Genomic DNA, 11,147 nt, shown 5'->3' with positions numbered 1-11,147 from the left:
GAGGAGAATTAAACATCCAGGGAATGAAAAAATGGGAGGGAGGGAAAAAATGAAGCTGAGGAAGAAACTCTGGAGAGCGAAAACAAAGGGAAGGAGCAAAAATGTCTGGCAGAATCTTGCTTCTGTGGGTAAGGCTCTATTACAGCTTGTTTTTAAGTTCTGTATAGATTCCTTCAAATGGCCCATGAGGTGAAGGCAGCTATTTCAGAGCCCAGAACGTCCTGGTACACACAGTTATTTGAGGCTCCCTTTGGCTTCCATCTCTGCTGGCAGTGAGATTAGCTGCTCTGCTGACCATGACCGTTCCTGGAAATGAGGACAGTGAGGTTCTCAGAGGAGGCTTCTCCTTTGCCCCGATTCCCTAGGGCTTGTGTACTGCAACACTGGGAGACGGGGCCTGGCCTGTGCTAGAGGCGAACGCTTCTCTCCTAAGGCTATGGTGCAGAAAAACGGAGAGAATTCGTATTGCTCCCCTACCCTCATTGGTAAAACATTTAGAGCTTGGACCCAACGCAGTGCTTGAGGGTCCTTCTTGCCAGTCCTCTCTCAGGCCATGTGTGCAGCTTGGCCATGTGCATACCATCGTTAGTAATTACCTATATTGAAGATCCGCTTCTCAAACTTCTCGGTCATTTCGGTGTTCATTATTTTAAAGTCGCTNNCAGGAATGGATGGTGAAAATGGTCAGAGGGTGGTTAAAATATTTAAGATGTTTTATAAAAGATGTGGTAATGAAGAGTCATTAATAAATAAAAAATGTGTGGTCTAAATATTAATAAATAACATCTAGCAATTAGAGGCATGAAGCAGGCAGCAAACTAAACATTTCCAATAAAACCGATTAAGAAAAAAAAAAGTACAATGTTCCCAAAGGTCTTCTGCATAAAATGCCTTTCCCCTTCTGTTTTGCTACAAGGTGTGAGACCAAAATAAGGACAGACGAGACCCTGGTGGGAAACTTTGGCTGACCAGAAAAGTTCGGAAGCCGAGTTAAGTCTTTCTTACTAGTTAATATTTCAAAATATTTATTGTTTGTTAACAGGACACAAAATAAGCCTCTGACAGTCAGTTAAATTGAAACCAGAGCAAAACTAGGAGATTCAATGGCTGGACAGAAGTGGTCAAAAGTACAAATTATGCAAAGGGTAGTTTCAATGATGCGAGACGACTAAATCTTAGAGATCTATTGTACCTCACGGTGCCAATAGCTGACAATTTTAAAACTTTGCTAAGAGAATAGATCTCATGTTAAGTTTTCTTCACACACACACACACACACACACACACACACATAATAGAGAGGAAGAAATAATAGCAAGAAGAGACTTTTGGAGGTGATGGATATGTTTATGCCATAGATTGTGTTGATGGTTTCATGGGTACATACTTACATCCAAAATCATTAGTTACATACATTAAACACGTACAGCATTTTGTCTGTCAGCCATTCCTCAATAAAGTGGTTTATTGAAAAGAAAAAAAAAAAAGAAGTGCTTGTAAGAACCTGAAAACCTTCAAAGAGTTGTACAGATTTCTCCCATAGCCTGGTGATTTCCCAGCTAAAAGGTTTTGGGGGACTGTAATCAAGTCTAGGAATAGTTCATAGCTTAGCTTAAGTAATGGTTGAGAACATTTAAATATCAGTGGTTATGCAACAAATTATTGTTAATTTTACATTTTTAAAACATGCCCCTAAATTGTGTATCCCGTGTTAGTGCAGCAACAAGGGAAAGGGATCTTGTCCTGGCCCCGACACTTTATCTGTGTCTCCTCGGGCATCCCAGGTTCTTACCTATGAAATGAAATTGGACTCAGTTATGTGTAAGACCCATTCTGGAATAAAGAGACCCCATCCCCCCACTGCCCAAGGATCCCATGTTTTAATCATCCTGCTTATCTGCTTCAATAAAATACTTAAATTTTAAAGCACAGTTTGGTAGGTAAACATGCTTTCCACTTTGATTTAGTTGATCACAGAGGGGGAGAAGAAAGGACGTAGTACACTCTAGATTCTGGTTGTTTCCTCCCAGCGCCATTTTCCTTTTCTTTTGTTTCCTTTTTAAATGTCATTTTCCTTATTTTGATTTTTAAATGTAATACATTATTAAAGTTTACTCATCTGTGAAATGGAAACGATGGTGCCTCTACAGCCATCTCACAGGTAGGCTGTGTGCGAATTAAATGAACTCAGTATAATGTAAACACTGAAACAGGGCCTGGCATGTAGTCCTGTAGGTACTCAAAAACAGTAGCTGATATCATTGGGATTATCCACATTATTTTTTTACATGTCACCCTAAAAGAAAAGTCAGCAAAACACAAAAATAATAAAAATTACTTATAATTTATGATCTCATCGCTGTGATTATTGTTACGGAGTAGTAATAATTAACGCGGTGTGTGTGCTTCCAGACTCCTCTCTGTCTCTCTCTATGGATGTACCTTATGTTCATGTGTGTGATACAAATGTAATCTGTTTGTGACTGGGCCCCCTTCGTGGCTCCCATGTGTGTTCTTTTTTCATCTTTAGGCCAGACCGATACATTAAATTCAAGTGCAAACCACTGATGAGGATTACAGTCTTTACTGAGCACTTTGAAAGGAGGTAAAGACAGCATTGCATCATACCCTACAGTGTAATATTTCCTTCCAGTGTTTCTGCATTTCTCCTTGCCTCCAAGTCCCTCTCCCTCTGGCAGTGCCTCACGCCTCCCCTCCTGCACACCACTGCTCCACAGGTACCCCCGCTGCCTCTGGTTCCCCTGCTCGCAACACTCCCCAAAGCACGCAGACTTGGTTCAGCGGAACCCTCTAATCAGGGCACTTTTGGACATACCTCAACCACCTGTTGACTGTACCAGGGTGAGTCAGTTCCTCTGTGTACATGTACTTTGACACACACCAGCGGGAGAGGATGACTCTAAGTTTAATAATTATCTTTCAAGTCAGGAGACAGAAAAGAAGAACCTGGCAAATCGTCGCCATCAGTTCAGCAAGGCACACCCCAAGAGTTCTGGGATGACGGTGCCAGGATGACCTTGATGGCACCCTGGTCCCTTCAACATGTCCCTTGGATCTCTTAACCCAGGGAAAGCCCTCTACTAGCCTCTCTCCATTTACAAAAGTCCGGGTCTATGCTGTGCTTTAAATGAAAATAATAGACATCCCAAGTCCTCAGTCTCTTCTGTGGTTCCTGAGATACTATGAGCATCTGTAATTTTGTGATGAGCTAAACAAAGCAAGAGCATCACTACCATCAGATTACTTAGGTTGTGATGTTTTTTTCTTTTTTTTTAAGATTTTATTTATTTGACAGAGACAGCCAGCGAGAGAAGGAACACAAGCAAGGGGAGTGGGAGAGGAAGAAGCAGGCTCCTAGGAAGGAGCCTGATGTGGGGCTCGATCCCAGGACCGTGGGATCACGCCCTGAGCCAAAGGCAGACACTTAATGACTGCACCACCCAGGCGCCCCATAGGTTGTGATGTTTTAACTGGAAATGTGGCCGCCGTTCCAGAGTGGTACTGTGATGCTCCCCAAGGTGAATCGTGCTGCCACACCAGCCTTGCCAACCTGCTGACCCAGAATTTTAGACAATGTGCTGTCTTTTCATATCTATGTTGTGCAGATATCTACTATTTTAGTCTGCTCAGGCTGCCATGACAAAAAAAAAAAAAAAAAAACGGAGAATAGGTAGATTGAACAATAGAAATTTATTTTCACACAGTTCTGGAGACTGTGAGGCCGTCAGGATTGCTATCGTGAGGGCTCTCTTCCTGGCTGGCAGAAAGCCATTTTTTTCACTGTGTCCTCAAATGGCCTCTCCCTTATGATTGCACAGGGGTGGAGAGAGGGCAGGCGAAGGGAGAGGTAGGGGGAGGGGGAGACCTCTGGTATCTCTTCCTCTTCTTATAAGGACACCAATCCTATTAGATGAGGGCTTCACTCTTATGACCTCATTTAAACTTAATTATTCTCTAAAGGCCCCATCTCCAAATACAGTCACATTGGGGGTTAGGGTTTCAACCTATTAACTTTTTTGGGGGGGAACACAATTTAGTTCATAACATCTACCCAACACCAGCAGTCCAAGATAACCATATAGCAGCAAAGCAGAGGATTTATTTTGCATCAAGATCACATTATAAGCTGTAATGTTAAATATCTCTAAAAAGAGACATTTATAGGAAACACATACACAGAATTAGGCAAATTCTTCATAAAGGCTTTCCAAGTATTTTCCTTGAGAAATTGAAAATTCGTAATATACACTTAGGATAACATTAGAATTTAAAGTGTTAATTTCCTTTCAAGAGAGCATTCCTTGAAATTTCATGTTTTTTCTTAGTGATAAATGTGAATCAGATTACACTGTTCCTCAAAAGCTGCCTTTTACAGTCCTACTTGCTCTAATAAGTTTTTTATGCCAAATAACTAAAATTTAATTATTATTATTGTAAGTTGCTTGACTTCACTAAAACTAGCTTCCTTTGTTATAAATGAATTTGGCTTATGAGAAAAGTTCATTCAAGCTGAATTATGGGAGAAGAGATATTTAATTCCATATTTTAATTTTCTTCAGCCAAATATGATAGCTGGCCAATTTTTAAAAATCTAGAATGTCGGGGTACCTGAGTGGCTCAGTCCATTGAGCATCTGCCTTTGGCTCAGGTTATGATCCCAGGGTCCTGGGATAGACTCCTGCATCAGGCTCCCTGCTCAGTGGAGAGTCTGCTTCTCCCTCTCCCTCTGCTGTTCTCCTTGCTTGTTCTCTCTCCCCACACCCCTCAAATAAATAAATAAATAAATAAATAAAACCTAAAAAAATTTTTTTAAAAAAATCTAGAATGTCACTTATATTATCATTTTAGAAAAGCAAACACTTTATTCATCGCCTAATTTTTAGCAAACGGCAACAAGTGATGCTGTCATGTTTTTTCTTATCTAAATTTAGTGTATAATTTTACGGAAGTGTTGTTACCCAGATGTTAGTTTCTTTCTCTGGTCACACTTGACCATTCAGAGATCTGCAATTATGAGGACATTTAATGAGGATCCATCATGTTGCTTTGAAAACTTTAAAGCCCAGATTTGACTATGATATTCAACATCGGAATTTAGCACAGAACGGGGGTGCCTGGGTGGTTCAAGTTGGTTGGGCGACCAACTCTTGATTTCCTCTCAGGTCATGATCTCAGGGTCATGGGATTGAGCTGTGTGTTGGGCTCCACACTGGGCATGGAGCCTGCTTGGCATTGTCTCTTTCTCTCTCTCTCTCTTTCTCTCTCTCCCCCTCCGCCCAACCCCTCCACAGCACACACTCTCTCTCTCTAAAAAACTTAATAAATAATATTTTTTAAAAAGAAGAATTTAGCACACAACCAAATTAATCGTGTAACAGTGTATACCATTATATTTGAGATGGGAATAAAAGGCTTAAAGTTATTACACTGGAATGTCCAATGATTTATAGTCATCATTAAAGGAGATAGGCCCTATGCCACATAATTTTAGAATACTAGAGAAATTATGAAAAAGAAAAAAAAAACGAATAATGGAATGTGTTTGAAGGAAAGAGAGGGAAAAAAAGAAGGGAAATAAGCAAACTATGCAGTAGTAAAATTTTTACATTTTTGTTGTCTTATTTAAATATTTTAAAAAATTAAGTCTGTGATAAGTATAATAAAATATACACAAAAAATATGCGTTTTAACCCATGGATCACACACTGAAGGTGAAGTTAAAGAAAACAAACTAAACTAAATAAATAAATAGAACGACCAAAGTTGCCAATTCATGACCTAACCAGTCTATTCGTCTGCTTTCAATTAATGGCTAAATAAGTTTCATGTAAGATCATATTAAAGCTGAGTTTCTACATTGCACAATAGGATCATCTATCGTAGCTGCTAATCTAAGAGAATTTGATCTTCAAATACCCAAGGCTATGAAATAAACAAACTCCACACACTCCTACATTCCAGTTTCAAACCCCAAATTCCATGAAGTGCTTCCGATGTCCCCTTTTGACTTTTGAGTACTAATATTCCCATTAACTTCACTGAATATTTTTAAATCAATATAGAAACTCAGCAAGTGCTTATTAGTCAACTTTGGTTGACTTGGTATCGGAAACAGCAATAATTAGTAAAGCTTCAGTAGTACTGAGGCTGGTGCATGCGAGGAAATTACATTACTCTGCAGATAATCAGCTTAAGCAGCCCACCATTCTGTGAGGACAGCAAGCCTACGGAAGTGGAGAAACCTTAAACGCTGACAGAAACATCTTCTGAAAGTATCAACTGGTCCGTAAGGTAAAAATATTGTAGCAATGGATTCCACTTTTATTTTTTTAAAGATTTTATTTATTTATTTGAGAGAGAGAGAGGGAGAAAGAAGGAGAGCACAGAAGGAGAAGCAGACTCCCCACTGAGTGAAGAGCCCAATGCAGGGCTCCATATCAAGACCCCGAGATCATAACCTGAGCCTCCCGGAAACCCTGTAATGGATTCCACTTTTAGCCTCTGCTACTCGTACCAGAGAAATTGGCCACCATCACGTGCTATACTGCCACTTTTTAAAAACTTATGATGAAATACAGAATTGATCAAAAGAGAAATCTGTTCTGAGGAAATTGATAAGATTAATAAGTATATAAAACTCTGAATTTTTCTGATTATAAAAGTATATATAATATGTCTGGTTATAAATGGTATAAATGATTAAAGCATCATGCAGATACATATGTTTGAGAAATACTTTTTGTATTAATATGTTAGAAATAAATTGCACTGAAGAGCGGAGTTAGGTGAACGTGACTCATTTGGTAAGGATGTGTCTTGATCAGCAAGATTCTTGGAAACACAGATCTAACAAAAAGGATGAGACTTCACAGTTTGAAATTTCTATAACCACAAAAAAAGAGGAAGAGAAGGGAAATTTGGGAGGAATTTATGCAAAAACCAGTGATTAAGATCAAGGAAAAGGGTTGGATTGGTGGATAAAAGGATGTTGCTGAATCTCAAGAACATTTGGGACATAGTGGCTGTTGTTTTTCCTGGTGCTGCGGTTACAACAGCATAAATAAACTAACTGTGCCTGGGCGAGCATTATTCTACCTGTCCCACCCAGAGGCAGAGACACTGCACAGCTTAATGAAGCTTCAGCTTCCAGGCCCAAAAAGGGCTTAGAAATGGTTTCACATGGTCATATATTTGAGTAAAATTTGAAGAAGATATTTTAATCACGGTCAGGTAGGACCACTATCTCTTTCCATTCTGACTTTCCCTGGGTCATGTCACATTGAAGCACCATAAGCATGTTGGGATCCATTTAACGGGAAGTTGAACTAAGCATACATTTGGTTTGGGTTTAGAGGAATATAATTATGTGTACTGCAGTACTTCCGTGTAGAGGACAGTACTGCTAGCTGTCCAGTTGTAGAACTGGCTTCCAGGAATATCCCTACTGTCTGCTATGCCAATGCCCCTGGCATCCTGCCACATGAAGGTACAGGGACATAAGTCATATTGCAATGTGACCTTATCCTCCATTGCACAGCACCATAAGTATGTGGGTAGAGGTGAAGACACAAGGTTTGAAATGAACGGAGTTTACTGGAAGTCATTTTATTGGAAATTCTTCCAAACACTAGATATGCAAAATTGTTAAGAAGGCAAGAGTCTGTTTTCATTTTCCTAGTCAAAAAGGAGGTTCTATCCTGTCAGTGATATACTCAACAATGTAATGGATACAATTACAAATGTATCATGGTTTCTCCCCCCTCCTTTGTTGGAGATTGTACATAATAGCATTTAATCAGAATGACCGTGTCTGTAGCGTATGAACTTAGCAGGACTCTCACAATGAGTCCGTCTGTCTGTGAAGTCATACATTATACATGCATTGCAAAGTACTGGATTGTGTCTTAGCATACCTGATGCATCTGCTCTTCACAAAGGCTGATGACATGTCACTCATTGGGAGAAGATTTCATTGACTCTTGATTTAATGCAAAATACTGGCATCAGTAAGGATAACATAAAGCTCATTATATTCCACTGAGACAGAACATGGCAGACAAACTGGTTGATGACTGTGGCCTATTCAAAAAGATTTAAGGTTTATCACCGCCCAAGAAAACTTGAAATGTCTTTAAATCTTACAGTTCATATGTGACAGAGGCTTTACTATATTTGACAATAATTCTAAAAATATACAAGACATTACTAGTCATGAATTCTGAAGCTCAAAAAACTTTTCTAAATTATCAGTAATAAAATAAAACAAGTTTAAGCCAACATGCTAAACTAAATCATCCTTATGTAATCATCCAATATTACAAACCATTGTCATATGAGGAAGAGATCAAAGGGTGCCTGTCTGGCTTAGTCAGTAGAACATGTGACTCTTGATCTCAGGGTTGTGAGTTCAAAGCCCCATGTCGGGCGTAGAGATGACTTTAAAATAAGAGAGAGAGGTGAGTCCCTGGGTAGCTCAGTGGGTTAAGCATCTGATTCTTCAGCCCAGGTTTTGAACTTAGGGTTGTGAGTTCAAGCTCCACCCGTGTTGGGCTCCATGCTAAAAAAAAAAAAAAAAAAGAGAGAGAGAGAGATAAAAGTCTATGCAGTAAAACAATAAAGGAGAAATAGTATTATAGAGAGATTCCAGGTACCTGTAATATATAAATTTTTTTCTGGATTTTCTGATATTTACAATATTTATCAACTTTAAAAAAATTTAAATTTTCTTTTATTAATAATCTCTATGCCCACTCACAACCTTGAGATCAAGAGTTACATGCTGTATTGACTGAGCCAGCCAGGAACCCCAACTTTAAAAATTTTTTGATTAATTTTTTTGAAAGATTTATTTATTTGAGAGGGAGAGAGAGAAAGAGAGAGAGCATGAGAGCATAAGAGTAGGGGGAGGGAGAAGCCGACTCCACACTGAGCAGGGAGTCTGATGTGGGACTCGATCCCAGGACACTAGGATCATGACTTTAGCTGAAGGCAGATGTTTAACTGATTGAGCCATCCAGGTGCTCCCTCTGCTTTTTTTTTTTTTTTAAGATTTTATTTATTTATTCGAGAGAGGGGAAGGGGCAAGAGCAGGGGGAGGGGCTTAAAAATTTTTTAAATGACTGTTTCCATTCTTCACTTTTGTACCTGTGGTAATAGCTGTCGGCCTCCTGACCTAATTCCCTCCAGCAAGACAGAGCCCCCATCCCAGCAGCTGTAAGTGTTTTGATTACAAAGGACTCACATCTGTACCCTGCTACAGCCGACTGTCCACAGCTTCGGGGAGCCACTTTCTGAGAGCTAACTGGGATGCTGGACTTATCTCCATGACTGACTGATGCTGGGCCATAAAAGCCCCTGCCTTATAGCGGGGTAACACACATTCCAGAGCTCCCCGGGAGGTCAGGCCAAGCCTAGGTATCTTCTGAAACCACACCTTTGCTGGCTTCTCTGGCCCTCTCCTACAGCCCTCACTCCCCAACAATTTCCTGAGAGCCAGCCCTTGATAAATGACTTGCTCAAGAATCCCAATCTCAGGCTCTGCTTTTAGGGAACCCCACCTAAAAGAGTATCTAATTTCGTATTCTTTTTCTCAGATAAATGCCCTAAACTGTAGAAGCATCAAGTCCCCCAAATTCTAGATTTATGTCTGGTCCTACTTACTGGCATCACTGCACAGAGGACCTGCTGGGCTGGAACTTGGGCATCTCATGCAAGTGCTTTGAGGAGCAAGGTTGGGTTGCTCACTATTTTAGCAACTTTGATGATTGTTCTCCCTGCCTCTTGCCACCACCAAAGATTTGGTTAAAGGGGTAGGATAAAAGACGCATCAGCTAAGATTAGATACGGCAGCATTTAACCTCAAAACCCAACTTGCAGAATTTTATTTCTGTGTTAGACCAGGGCAACTCTGCTGCCACCAGGAGCCAAGGCTCCCGTATCTCCGTTCTGCCGTCCTCACTGTGCAGCTTTCTTCCTCCAGGTTTCCTCCTGAGTTCAAGATAATTCCTGGCATTCCAGCCCTCACGTCCAATTTCAGGCAATAAGAAGAAGCTACAAGGATAAAAGGAGTATCCCTCACCTGAATCGGACCCCTTCAGGGGGACATTCCAGGTGTCTCACATAGCGTTTCCCCCTATGTGTCTTTGGCCAGAACTTGGTCATGTTGCCACAACTAGATGCAAGGAAAGCTGAGAAACGCTTTTTCAGAGAGGTGATTTGCTGCTAGAATACAACGTGGAAAACGGCAAGTAGGTGGAGGTGTGGAGACTTAACCAAGCAGAGAAAGCTGAAATTTCAGCACTTGCAGTCAGAAAAGCCAAAAAGCAAGACAAAACAACTGTGAAATCAGAGACACTGGTCACTTTGAAGTGACAAGATTAGTTGTAAGCCCAGCTAGACCTCCAGATGCCAGCTCTAACATTGCATGGCCGGGCACCTGAACCTTCTCCATTCCAACAGAAGACAGGCATTCTCACTGCAAAAGTTAAAACAGAGCTCCAGCCTTGGGGATATCTCAGGGAGGTAAGACAAATGGTAAAATAGGGAGATTAAGTTAAATTCTATGTATTGAGTTGTGAGAACCTTTAGTGCTCTGCCCCTACTCCGCTCCGAGAATAATAGCAGCCAGGCTTGTACCTTCTGCAGGAGGATAGAAGGCATCTCTCTCCCGAAAAATAGAACAACAACAAAGCAAATAAAAAACTAGCCCAGGAGAAAAAAACCCACAGATGTTAATATTTGGGTGTCTACAAAGTAAGACCTAAGTGTAAGTCTAGTAGAGTGAAGCCACCATCAGCACACCCAGCCAAGCTTCCAATCCATTTTTTGGTGTTTTTTTGCTTAAATAAGGACAGAACGCCAAGAATCACTAGACTTTTGGAGAACGTCTCTGCCAGATCAGCCCTATTGCCAGTCTCAGGGCCTGTGAGCATGAATCCTTGAGATAACGGTAACAGACACCTTCTAACTCTGAAGCTCTCAGTTCAAGGGCATGTGTTGGCCTGAGAGGCTGCAGGTGATTAAAAAAGAAAGAAAGAAAGAAAGAAAGAAAGAAAGAAAGAAAGAAAGAAAGAAAGAAAGAAAGGAAGGAAGGAAGGAAGGAAGGAAGGAAGGAAGGAAGGAAGGAA

Source organism: Ursus maritimus, unplaced genomic scaffold (assembly GCF_017311325.1).
Source record: "Ursus maritimus isolate PB19 unplaced genomic scaffold, ASM1731132v1 scaffold_13, whole genome shotgun sequence".
In the NCBI taxonomy this organism is placed as follows: Eukaryota; Metazoa; Chordata; class Mammalia; order Carnivora; family Ursidae; genus Ursus; species Ursus maritimus.
Note: the sequence above shows the minus strand (reverse complement) of the source record.